Below are 13,339 nucleotides of genomic sequence, written 5' to 3'. Positions count from 1 at the left end.
CTCACATAAACAAGCACAACACAGGGAATCATAATGAACAATGGTTTTGTCTGATCTCAAATCTTGGTGGATGTTGTGACTAAGATTTTCTTCTGAGTTGACTTGGCATGGTAATTTCTCTCATAAATTTTGAAAATAATGCAAATAATTCATTAAGCTTAACGAGATTACTCATTGTGGGTTAACTCAGAGAACACACAATAGGCTTTATTTGTCACAAATGCATTTACATGGATTATCGTGTGCACTGCTCATAATTACATCTCCCCTTTTAATTTCCCAAAAGGATCGTTTGTTTCATTGTCTGCCTGCCCCGGCCTCACCTACTGCGCACCGGACTGAGGGGTCTCTAAAGGATTTAAAGAACTGACAGTCAAGAAGCCATTACAGCTCACTGAGCGGATGACCGGCAAATTGGTTAGCTCGCAGGAGCAGTAAATAAGATGGAGGAGACCCTTGTTTTTCGCCTTGTCAATAGCTGGCCTCAGGGTGGTGGTGTCAGAATTTAAATGTGGTGGAGAGAGAGAGGGGAGAAGGAGAACTCAAATCAAACTTGGCTTCAGGCTACAGAGAGCATAACGAGAAAGTTGTGTGTTTGATCCGAGGTGGTAGCCGAAGGTCGGATTCCTGCTCTGAGCTTATGATTGACTCAAAGCTTGTGCTCCGGTTTGAGTCTTCATTTGAAAGCTCAATCACACTAAAAGATTCAGTGGTTCTGTTGAAGTGTCCTCTTGAATCAGAATATTAATGCAATTCTGAAAATACATGCTTGACCTTTAGCAGCCAGTGTGTCTACAGCAAATAAAACTAAATCTAATATAAGCAAATACAATTAGTTTAGTCCCAGATGTGTTTTCTGTGTAAATCTTATATTAGGTTGTATGAAATATATCTTGCCTTGATTTGATTCTTCTAGCTTTAACACAGGAAGGCAGGGCCAGTATTAAAAACCGCAGAGGTCTTGTGTCTTTTCTTCAGATAGTCCCCATAAAGCTGAAATTACAGTGGTCATTGTAAAATAAATCCATACTTGAGGATGTGTCATTAACCCAAGGGGAAGTGAAAAGGAGCTACAATATAACATGAGTCTAATTTCATCATTACTGATGACAGTCATTACCATTAAAGCTTTTCATTATCATAATCATTATTACAGCACCAATAACAGTAACTGTGACCACAGGGAGAGCAAAGGGGGCTGAATTAGAGGAGGACGCTGTGGAGGAATAAGTTAGTTATTCATTAAAATGAGTTATTTAGCATGAGAACAACATGTCTGCCTTTGTTAGAAATGAAGACCGTGGCTCAGAAAGCAAATATTTAGACATTTAGTATTAAGAAATGAAGCAAGTAAAACGACCTTTTAAAGGTCAAACCCAAATGCCACACTTATGCAGGCATTTGGTATCCGAGATTGACATGTCAGATCCAGCTGGGTAAGATGACACACAGAATTCCTTTGTCCTGTTTTTTTGACGGCAAAAGTGGAAAATTTTGCATTTCCACAACAACTCCCCTTCCCGTCAATATCTGGCTGTCTTTCATGAGTCAGAGCCGTGCTCAGGGTTTGACACTGTTCTAGCAACTCTTATTTTGACATGTCGGGGAAGTTGAGGAGCACTCAAAATTTCACCTCTCCCAAGATCTGAAATCTCTCATCAAGTGAATGGAGGGCTGTACCCACCACCACATTAAATGCGGAGCCTCATTCATATGGCACCTCATAAGCTAAGTGCCTTTTTGTGGGTCTTAACCATAGACTGTAAATAAAGATGGACGCAGCCTCCGTGACGTCACCGGTAGGTTTCTGAAGAGCGGTTTTGAAGCTCAGAGTGGGCAGCTCCATCGTCACCACCGAACTCCTGGCTAATCCAGTTGTTTGCGCCAACGCATACGCTCAACCACCTGTCACTCAACAAAGCCCCACCCAATTATGCAGAACTTTAAGCCTTGATAAAATGTAAACAGATGAGTTAAAATTCACCCCCGTAGAGTAGTCATAAAGGAGGTATATTAGCTATAGAGAACAAAACTGTGTTTTTACACCAGGCCGTAAACTATGGGGAGTCTATGGGGATTAACTCTGAGTCTTAACTGCTTTTGTTTGAGCACAGCCTCCATGTTCATCTCCTCTGCAGGTGTCTGAGCATCAGAAAATCCAGTGTTTCTGCAGCAGGGGAGGGAATCTCTGGTCACACGCTGGACCTTGTGGAGGCTGTCGTGGGGGGGAGGCTGAGAAGAGTTTGGATGATTTCATTAAATATCCAAAGTAGCAAATAGCGTCTGGTAGTGTGTCTTAGCAGCAGCAGCTAAAGTACCAGATTTAAAGTGCGGGCACCACATGGGATAAAAAAAAAAAAAAAAAGGCTCCTGTGTTCTGTTGAAGCAGCCGACCCCTTCATGTTGGCACTGTTGTCATAGGACTGTCCTCTGCAGCCCTCAAAGGGGATGTTAAGCTCCTCCAGCCTTTTGAAGATGACAGACGTCGAACCTTTCCCCTGATGACTCCTCTGCTGCAAGAAAGCCTGTGACATGTTCTTTAATTTGTGCTACGTCTTATTGTAACACAGTCCTGACAATGACAGAGCGCAGTTTCTCAGATCAGGGGAGCAATCTAAAATAAAGGAGGAATACATTGATGTTGTGATGTAATACGTGTGACTGCCAGCTCTCATTTACACCCGACCAACATGGTGCTTCATTACTGGGTCAAGTTTGTCCATAAGCTGTGAGAAAATGGCCATAGTTTTTTTATGTGTGTGTGTGTGTGTCCCTGACCCCTTTAAAGCCAAGCTTTGCTCAGCTAAGGACTGAATCATTACCACCAACCTCATTAGAACTTCAGGTTCCTTGCAGCCTCAGCTGTTGTTATCCCCTTTGCAAGTGGGACCTCCAGTATGGGACTAACAGTGTTGACACTGAAAATAAAACCTGAACTGAAAGAGGAAACAATGTTAAGAAAGACCTTGTGCAGAAGCTATAACACTGGTTTAACGTCGGCGCTTGTTCCAGCAGACCTCTGCTAAAAGAGCAGAGAGAAACTTACCTGCGGTTTGAGAGTTCCAGGTGAATCATAATGCAAAAAATATCAAAATTAAATAGGATAATGAGATTGTGAGATTAGTAGATGTAGTTTTTTTAATGCCAGTTTTTATTTCTCAGTGGAACCTTTTTCAGTACCAATATGACCAATACCATTGTTTACTTTTTCAGTTCAGGTTTTGTTTTCAATGGCAAATTTTATTTTCAATGCCAAAATTAAATGTCACCGCTCTAGCCCCACATGCTTCTTGCTTACTTGTTGCCATGTGTGTATTGCGCTCCTGGCTATTCTCTTGAGCCTTGAACAAGTGGTTCGTATTTTTGCAGTCCCTCAGTCCTTCTCTATTGAATTTAAAATCTCCCTGAGAAAACAAGACATGCAGCACAAACTATCATAGCTTTTGAGTACGTTAGCCAGCTTCTTTTTGATTTTCTCTGCACCGGCTAAGACTCTTTTGAAATATTCATTCATGGAAGATTTGATTTGACACAGCCCTCTGAGAACAAACTCTGTTCTAACCTTATTAAAACAGATGGCCAGTCAGCAGTGTCTATAGTTGCAGCCTTTTTGTAGATGTCTGATTATACGTCGCTGATGCTGGGACAGGGGCGCTTCACTCCTGCCTCACTGGAAGGGACCATACACAAACGTATGTGTATATATATATAACACAGTCATAAATGTATATATACACACGTACATACAATTTCCCTATATGAAATACATGCACATATAAAATAAAAGCACATACTGTATGCAAAAGTGATATGTGTAATATATAAAATATTATATTATATATAATTTCATATATTGACATATATGTCTAGCCCATACAAATATGTATTTTTATGTGGATATGCTTATTTTGACATATCCACTTTCCTAGAATGGGCAGATAGACATTTTTGAAATTAATGAGAAATTAATAAGAACATATAAATATGACATACAAAAGCATATAGAATTTTTATATGGATCACACACACACACACACACACACACACATACATACATACATATATACATATATATAGTTCACATACAGCCAGTTATACCATACACAAATCATACAGATATTTTAAACATATGTACATTTACACATTTTCATATGGGTATTTCATATGTTCATTTTCTAAACTATCTTTTCTAAATATCTTCATATATCAAGAGGATGTATATATGTGATAATAACATTGCTGATGGCAATATCACTATCTCTGAGTACTTATTAAATAGATGTAATACCGAAAACTTTCCCACTGTGACACTCTGGGTGACTGTCACATGTGTCAGCCAGCTGCATGACATCACCACAAATGAGCACATGGGTCCATTCAGTAATATTTTTATTTCAAGGATAGGACATAACAGCCACTTTACCTCCCTCCAGGGTGACCTTTCAGACACCGTATTGTTATGGAGACCACAGTATTCAGCACGTGGAACATATGAATGATTTACATGACGTCTCTTTTAAAAAGATAATTCAATTTTCTCTTTCTTGACTGTTACATTCCTCCTAACCATGAATACACCTGATAAAAATCACAATTATGAAAGCAAGGCATAAATTATGAATAAAAACCTGCGAGTGTGGTTAAGTTCTAAACCCTGTGGCTGGCCCGGGGTGAGCCGATCTATTACTGCGGCAATCAAGTGGTAATTTAAGGTTCTGCAGGGAAGTTGTGGAGGCTTTTTATCAGGCCGTGTAAGCGGCTCAGCCTGCATTAAGTGAAGACCTTTGTCACCCTAAATTCACTGTAATAACACGCATGTGTGATTCTTACAATCAGGTCGTTATTTTGTAAAATGGGTTTCCCGATTTGTTTTTTCAAAGAAGCAAACTTCACTTAATGTGCCATTTGGCATTTAGGAATAAAAATCTCCACAGCCTGCCGAACAACGCTCTGCTGTTTGCTTCAATCAAACGCAGCGCGGCGACGCAGGCTGAGGATGAAAGCCCAGCGTTCTGTAAACGTGCAGGCCAATCTGGACACACACCAGATCTGATCCACATCTCATGCGGAGCCACAACCGTGTGTACTGCAGCTCTTTGACCTTGGATGCCGCTCAGTGGAGGAGCACATGTCTGACATGTATGAAGTCCAGCTTGCCATCTCCTAATTCACTGGGAAAGCAGCGTGACACTGCCTCATAATGCGTTGGCCTTAAACCAGAGGAGGTTACGAGCTCTTTGAGATCTTTGCGCTGCTGACCCTGGTGGTAAGACAATGCCCCACAGGGATGACTAAAAATGGTGTGTGGATGGCCATATTAAACCATGTCTTGGCTTGGTGTTCTTTGTTGATTCAGCAGCTGCTCCTGGGAACCACGGCAACCATCCTCCTGTAACCTTGCCCAGATGATATTTCTCATTTCAGCTCCACTTCCTGAGGGATCTCCCTGGTTTAGTCCCCTTGAAATATGAATGTGCTGCGGTCTGAATGGTCTGCTGTCTGAGAGCAAATTCTCAATCAGATAGTCTCCGAACAGACCCATTAGCGGGATTAGCGAATAGCTTTTCAGTAAACGAGGCAATGACTGACCTTGAAGCGATGCTTGGCAGAAAACCTGACTTGTTGCGGGGTCTTCTGCTGAGTGAGCTGTGAATGACTTAGATGTATGACTAAGCTGTCAGTCTGTTACCAGGCATTTGATAACGAAACATGTTATTTGCAGAAATACCATCTCTGTGCGGAAGCAGCAGTGTTTTCCTGCAGGGCGACAGCTGCTGTTTACCACCTGTGGTCATAAATGTAGACAGAACAGGTTGATTCTGACTTCTACATAACACCGTACCCATGGTGCAGGTAAGTATTTATTACAGACATATTGTAAACCAGCGGTTGTGAATTTTTTCTAAGCTACAGCATCTTTAGTCTGTGACCCAATCTTTTTCTTATTTCAACAACGTATTGAAGTTTCAACAGTAAAAGTCATGAGATATTTTAGAGAAAATAATGAGAAAAGTTTTGTGAAATAACAAAATACAATGATATACTGCCAGAACAAGAGGAGTAAGATATTGTCAAAACAAGAATGTTTTATCATTACAGTGAGAAGATTTTTATTTTTATCTTTTTGGCAAGGTGCCAACATGCTGGTTTTTCCTGGCTGCTATGGGCTTTTGCTGTAAGTTGTAGGAATGTCATTTTTTATCTTACTCCTCATCAAAAACAGAGAACGGCTATTTAAAAAGAGGCAGAAGAGGAGTTGCTCATACAGAAATGTAATATATGACATATACAGTATGTCACCATATCAATATTATGATCACATATCCTCTGGATATTTAAGGATATATATCTTATGAAATGTATATATTATACAATTTGCATATGTATATACATGAGTCTCACATTTTTTCATACCTTTGTGTTTTGCCTTATAAAGTTTTTCATTTTTTAAAGTTTCATCAAGTGCTACACCTTCAGAATCAACACAATCTCAGCTACTTATATATGTCACTCAATAAAGACTTACAATATAATAGAGAGAAAAAAAACAAAAAAAAAAAAACAGACCTTGAATTTTTCCTTATTTTGTAGACAAAAGCACTACAGACCATAAAAACTAAAGAACACTTCAACACAGAAAGTTGCACACAATTGTTTAGGTTGTGCGAGAGGTGATTTAAGGTTTCGATCTTCATCTGTTCATGAGTTACGCTCATTCTTTTGAGCAGGATTGATTGGGCTTTTCTCTTCTTCCCCTTGAACGACGGCTGTTTGAAAAGTTACAATAGTAGCAGAAGATGAAGTTAAGTCATATTTCTGCCGCAGTTGCTCATACATATATGTCCCTATCAACATTATGATCGCATATATACATCCTCTTGATATATGAAGATATAAGTTCATAACTCAAATGAAATATCAGTAAAAATTTGTACATGTACATATATTGAAAATATCTATGGTGAATCTTTGTGTAATGATGAATTTTTATAATGTATAATATAACATTGTTGCAACCATATATATGACATACAAATGCATATAAAAATGATCTTATATATGTTTTTCTTCTTCATTTTAAACATGTCTGTCTTCCCATTCTGTATTTATGTTCATACAAATGTCTCCAATATAAGCACACATATATAAATAAACATACATATGTATATATGAAATAGTTCCAATTTCATATATGATTTTTTTACATATGTTTTTATTTCATATGTTTTTATTTCAAAACTTAAATTATATTTATCAATTGTCTCTGTAGCATGTCATACACTCTACACATCGTCATTACAAATAGTGAAACATGTTTTTTTTTCATTAGAATAAGTGATGCAGGTAAGGAGTATTATTCTTTATAAGTGACTAACAAAAAAAAAAAAAAAAAAAATTCTAAGACGTGTAAGTCAAAGGTAAATCTCAGGCCTAGACTCATCACAGCACAGGCAGAGATACCAGCTTCTCATCCGACAGTGGCCTCAGAAGACCAGAATACAATGCGGCCATAAAACATATCGTGTTTTGACTAACAGTCGTTTGGCTCCCCACCTACGTGTTTAACCTCACAGCTGGAAGCAACAAGTTCACTCCTGTTCTCTCTCTCCTCGGCCAGATGGTGGGAAGTCTTTTTGGAAAATGAAAGTCACAGAAGTCACGGGAGACACCACAAACTTGGGAAATGTAAAAACAGCAACACAAAAAGCTCATAGATTTCATTAATAAGAAATTTGAAGTGATATTGTCTTTTGTTTACTTAAATGTACAACTTCTTCACTTTTAAATTACAGTTATTACAGCAGTGGTTTCAGTCTTTTGGGCTCATGAACCCTGAAAATGAGAATATGATGTTAGTGCGGACATGAGTTTTGACCAAACAGAACAGAGTTATTATTTTTTTCCTTTTTTTTTTTTTGCTCTCAGGGAATTTTAGAGGCGATATTTCACAAGAAAAAGTCAAGAATTCAGAGACCATGCAGCCCTTCCTCAGAGCACTGGACTTTGTTATCCAACTGCCAGTGTCGCCCTCAGCCTCTTCTGCAAACCCGTCTGCAGAGGACTTTCAGAAACCTCTCGGATGGTTTTCCTATTCTTTTTTAGTTCCTCCGGGTAATACGCTGTAGCTTTTCTCTTCTTGCCCTGTGAACCTGGACCTGGCTGAAGCCAGAGAAGTCAGGAGCGCCTTTGTGAGGTAATCACAGGTAATCACACACAAGCCTGTCTGCAACACCAGTGTCCTCCTGCATGTTGCAAGTCTCCACTTTCTTGTTCACAGAAAAGCCTCTCTGCACAGAGGCTGTCCTCATCGCTTTTGTATGACTCTTGTGTCATAAAGTCCACAGCACCTCCACTTTTAATGTTGGCGTAGATGCCAGAGTTGCAGGAGTTTACATTTGTTCGGAGTGGGTTGCGCTGGGGGTGGATTTCCTGATGTGAATACAGAACAATATTGGGTGATTGCAGGCGTTTGCTGGTGGATTATGTTTTTCTGACTTCCAGTGTGACTCTAACACCTTTATAGCCAAAGTTGATGTAATATGTGCTGAGTTGCACAAGGTGCAGGGGCTTCTAGTTTGTAATTTTCAACAGGCTCCAGCCAAAGCACTAAATGCGCTGCTGTCAAGCCACATTTCGTTGAATTTACGCTTACCAACGGCACAGGAAAGTAACATGAACAGAAACAATTTAACTTATTACTTCTAGAGGTAGCGTAGCAAATTTTTTGATGAGAGTAGACATGACTTAAGCCCACACACCACATGGTGACACACTGGCTGGGTGTGGTTTGATAGCTGCACAGTTTGCATTGGTGGTTATTGGCTCCATGTTGGTTTCATTTTGTAGTTATGTGTTAAATGATCAATGCAAACTTTCCCCAAAACACATTTAAAAGCGAGACTGATGTTAATGCAACTTTATAAAATTAATGTTAACTTCATAATCCAATCCATTTTTTTTTAGACCTGTTAAAATCATATTTAACATTTTAATGCCTGAAATTCAGATTATTGAACTTGAGACTTTGTTAAGGACCTGCAGAAACTCTGTAAAACAAGCTGAACGGCTGATGGGAATAGCAAGGTTTGGTACTAATTTTCTGAGTTTGTCATGATGAATAAACCCCTTTGACATTGCACATAGTCATTTCATCCATTGTTAACATTAAAGGTCCAATATTTTACACTTTTCTAGTGTTCTATGTCACATTTGAAATTTCCCTCTTTCTACTATATCTGTGCATGACAACTACAGTATGGTTAAAGGTCCCAAGTTTTATTTTAAGTGTTACTATCCATAATAAGATATATTTGTGGTTTTAAGTGGCAAAACCATCTCATTGTAGTTTCACATCTCCTCTCTCAGGCTTCTGTTGGGAGCAGGTCGATGAGCCAATCAGGAGAGAGGCTCTGAGTCTCTCTGAGTCTGACTTTTTTTCTGAGTGATCCAATAAATACATGGCAGATTTCAGGTAAACACTCAGAGAAACCAAATCCTGCAAGTTGCTTTGTTGTGACATCACAAAGTTACAGAAGTCCTGACGGCTCATTTTAAGGCTCAGTTTCTGAATACAGGCTGTGTGTGTTTCTCTGTGGACTGAGGCTTTGATACTTTCACAGTATTAATATAGAACCTAGACCAAACAAAAAACACATGGACATCTACCTTTAGACTGTATGGGACCTTTAAAATATTTATCAGGGTAGCTTTAACCATCTGGTGACCACTCAGATACACTCTGGAACTCCTTGACTGTTCCCAGGTTGAGAACCACTGGAGGGAATAATAAAAAAAAAAAATGCAGACGAAGAGGGCATGCTGTTCTCTCAAATATATTCAATTGTTTAATAATGAATGGTGGGTCAGGTGGCTGCAGGAGCACCAGCTGAGCCACAATTACCTACGATTGTTCAAGACTAAATACTGTTATTATATGTAGAAGAAAGCCGTGGTCTTAAGTATTCACCTTTTGATTCTGCATAGTTTTAATAACAGAAAATGCTGGTTTACCTTCCAAGGGCGGACATCACAGTGGCTACAATGTGTGTATGTGTGTATGTGTTTACACTGTTGGCAGGGTGTAATTACTGTGCTGTGCCTATTTGCATAAGTAATCAGCACTGACAGACACTGGTCTTTTACAGTGGTTAGTCAGCCAGCTGAATGCTCACAAGAGGAAAGACTCCGCGCTGAAAGTGTGTGTTGGCTGTTATCCTAATTTGCCATTAACATGCAAGAAAAGAGGAGTACATGAAAAAACAGGCTAAAAAACAAACACTCAAACATTAAAATTAACAGTTACAAATGGAGATTAAACTGCATCACATCGGTAGCTATTCAATAGCTGCCTCACTCAAAGTGACACGCAAAATTAAAAAAAAAAATGTTTTAAATTGTGATGAAAACAAACTGAAACTTTGCTCAGATGCGATCTGACAAACCTCAAAGAGCGTAATGAAATGAAGCAGCCTGATAACACGAAAGTAAAAGCTGTCGCCAGGTCCAATGATTCCACGTTGGTGAGCCACCTCTTTCCTCATCTGAGCTGACACTGTTGTTACAACCCCCTAAGGTGGGACAGCCAGTGGAAAGGGTGATTTGTCATGATTTGGTAAGTGTACACTCCTTCCAAGTGTGTGTCTGTGTGTGTGTGTGTGTATTGGAGTCGATATTGCTCCAGGGGGGAGAGTTTGAGCTGACAGTGACATAACTCACACGTGTGAGCTTGTCGAGTGTGTGAGAGGGATGTTGGTGAGCTTATGTGTTTTGCAGGAGTGTGTACCCATGAGATTTTGTGTATATGTGTACGTGCACGCACCCAAACAAAATGTTTGTGCCGCATTTGACTTACCTTGCAGTGCCAGACAAGGTTACGGTTATTATGACCATAAAGAAGCCTGAAGCAATTCTCTTGGCAGCGGTTATTGTGTCCTGCGATTATCTCCCATCAGCCCCGCGCTGTCACATCCTCCACAATCCCCCACTGACACAGGCCTGACGCCGCTTAATTTCATCGACGATTATCTTCCAGAGCGCGGGGAAGAAGAACAGTCCTCCTGTATTAAGTTAATTGGAGGTGATAGCAGAGGAAGAAGCCTCCTATGTATTGTAACAGTTAACCTTGTGTTTCCCCTCAGCCTCTGTGGGTAATAGAGTTTTTTCCCCCTTCCTGTCCCTGTAACAGTACTTTGTTGAATCGGTTTTGGCTAAAAACTTGTATCAGCCGCACAGTCTCTGTAGAGGGAGTATGATCATACACTCACATAAACAACCCATCCAGAGCACCGCGAGTCGAGTATGAATAACAGCAGCTATTAATCTCCTGCAGACTTCAAGTTTGATTGAATTTTCCTAAAGCTGACTTTTAAAGCGTGCAGGATTTTCCAGGCTTCATTTTTTTTTGGCCTATACCTGCGTTGAGCGCAGACGTGTGTGACGGACGGGAAGGACTGCAAACAGAGCGAGCTTATCAGTCCAGGAATGGTACAGGGAGAAACTGACAAGGGAGATGAAATGATTGCAGGTCAGAACAGCAGAACGAGAGTGACGCAGCATAGTGCTGAGAGGCTGAGGACTAGAGTTATGTAAAAACTAAATCACATCATGTGGAGATTCAGTGGCTGTTAGTGGAAAAGTCCAGTTATTAGATTTTGGACCATGGTTTAGTATAAGTCTGGCCTCTCAGCAAATTATGACCAAGATTTTGGAATGGAGCAATAAAAGAGGTCAAACACTGACAGTCAGACAATCAGCCAGGTTTTAAACAGACTCCCAGTCTAGTCAAATTTATTTGGTAGAGAAAACGAAGGCTTCAATTTATTCCTCAAACTGTCAGTCAGACACATTCCTCACAGTTTAAAGACCAGCCGGCTAAACTTTGGCCTACTGTGTTTAAAATGATATCTCGGGTTATTTGACGTGGGGTTGTGTGATGAACTTATCCATAGTCTGTGTATTACGTGCAGGAGATTGAGGTTGGCGCCCCACCAGTTTGGAGAAGCAGCCGGGAGCACCGGCACAGAAGCTTAGCGATGTGCTGCTGTGGATGGGAATGGCAGAAAAAAACATATTTCAGTCACCTAAAAAATGCCCACCTAAAAAACAAATATCAGTGTAAACTATATTTTGAATATTTTCACTGCATTATCTTGAGCCCTTTATGACTCAAACAGCTGATCAGTAGGTTGTGCGCTATCACCAATCTACAATTCTACAAAAACCTGGATTACATTCAGTGACATTATTTTTTCTTCTTTTTTTGCCAAAACATGAGATTTGACATTTCCCGCTTTCTGCTATATCTGTGCATGCTAATGTCAGTATGGTTAAAGGTCCCATACTTTACACTTTTCCTGTATTTTATTTGGAGTGTTGATGTCCATAAGAAGATGTATTTGTGGTTTTAAGAACCAAAAACCATCTCAGTATAGTTTTACATCTCTTTTCTCAGTCTTCTCTCTGGAGCTCTAGTCACAACAGGTCAGTCAGCCAATCAGAAGAGAGCTCTGAGGCGCCCTTCTGACTGGCTGACTGTTTTCTGAGTGATCGAACAAAAATATAGCAGATTTCAGGTAAACACTCAGAGAGCCCAAATCCAGTTTGGCCTAGCTTGGTGCATGGCTGAGAGCAGTGACTGCTTTGTTGTGACATCACAAAGTTAAGGAAGTCCTGATGGCTCGTTTTAAGGCTCAGTTTCTGAATACAGGCTGTGTGCATTTCTCTGTGGACTGAGCACACTGATACTTTCACAGTATTAATATGGAACCTAGACGTGCTTTATAATCAAAAGAGACAATCTGATTATTATCTCACTTAATACAATATGGGACCTTTAATGTTAGGGGAAAAATGTGGTTATGGTTTGTCTAAAGGCAAATGTTCATTGCAGGTCTTCTACATAAAAGCCAGAGGTGGTACAAACCATCATCCACCATCTCAAATTCCACTTCCAAACTACACCCCACTTCCTGCCTTGGCATTGAGTGAAGGCAGAATTTCTCTGAAAGGTTCCAGGGTAAATGTTGAAGTTATCTCTGAATTTGTGTTATTTTATTAAAGCCTAAGGTCGTTTCAGTCAAGAAAGTGGCATTTTATGTAGACAACAACTGACCTGGCAGTGACTTCAATTTTAACTTCATTGTTTTTTCATCAACTAGTTGCAAATGCTGCAACTACGGTGTGAAATCCAGACAAATAAGAAGTCGCGTTCTGATTCGTAACCTTGTGCATTGTATGTAATGTCTCTGGATAAAAGCCCTCACTGTGACAGGCACAAAGTGTTTGCATTTTCCACCTTGCTGTTCTCACAAAACATTTCCTGTTGACAAGTTTGCAGAAA

Source organism: Trachinotus anak, unplaced genomic scaffold (assembly GCF_046630095.1).
Source record: "Trachinotus anak isolate AG129_WGS33_773 ecotype Australia unplaced genomic scaffold, CSIRO_AGI_Tana_v1 ptg000026l, whole genome shotgun sequence".
In the NCBI taxonomy this organism is placed as follows: Eukaryota; Metazoa; Chordata; class Actinopteri; order Carangiformes; family Carangidae; genus Trachinotus; species Trachinotus anak.
Note: the sequence above shows the minus strand (reverse complement) of the source record.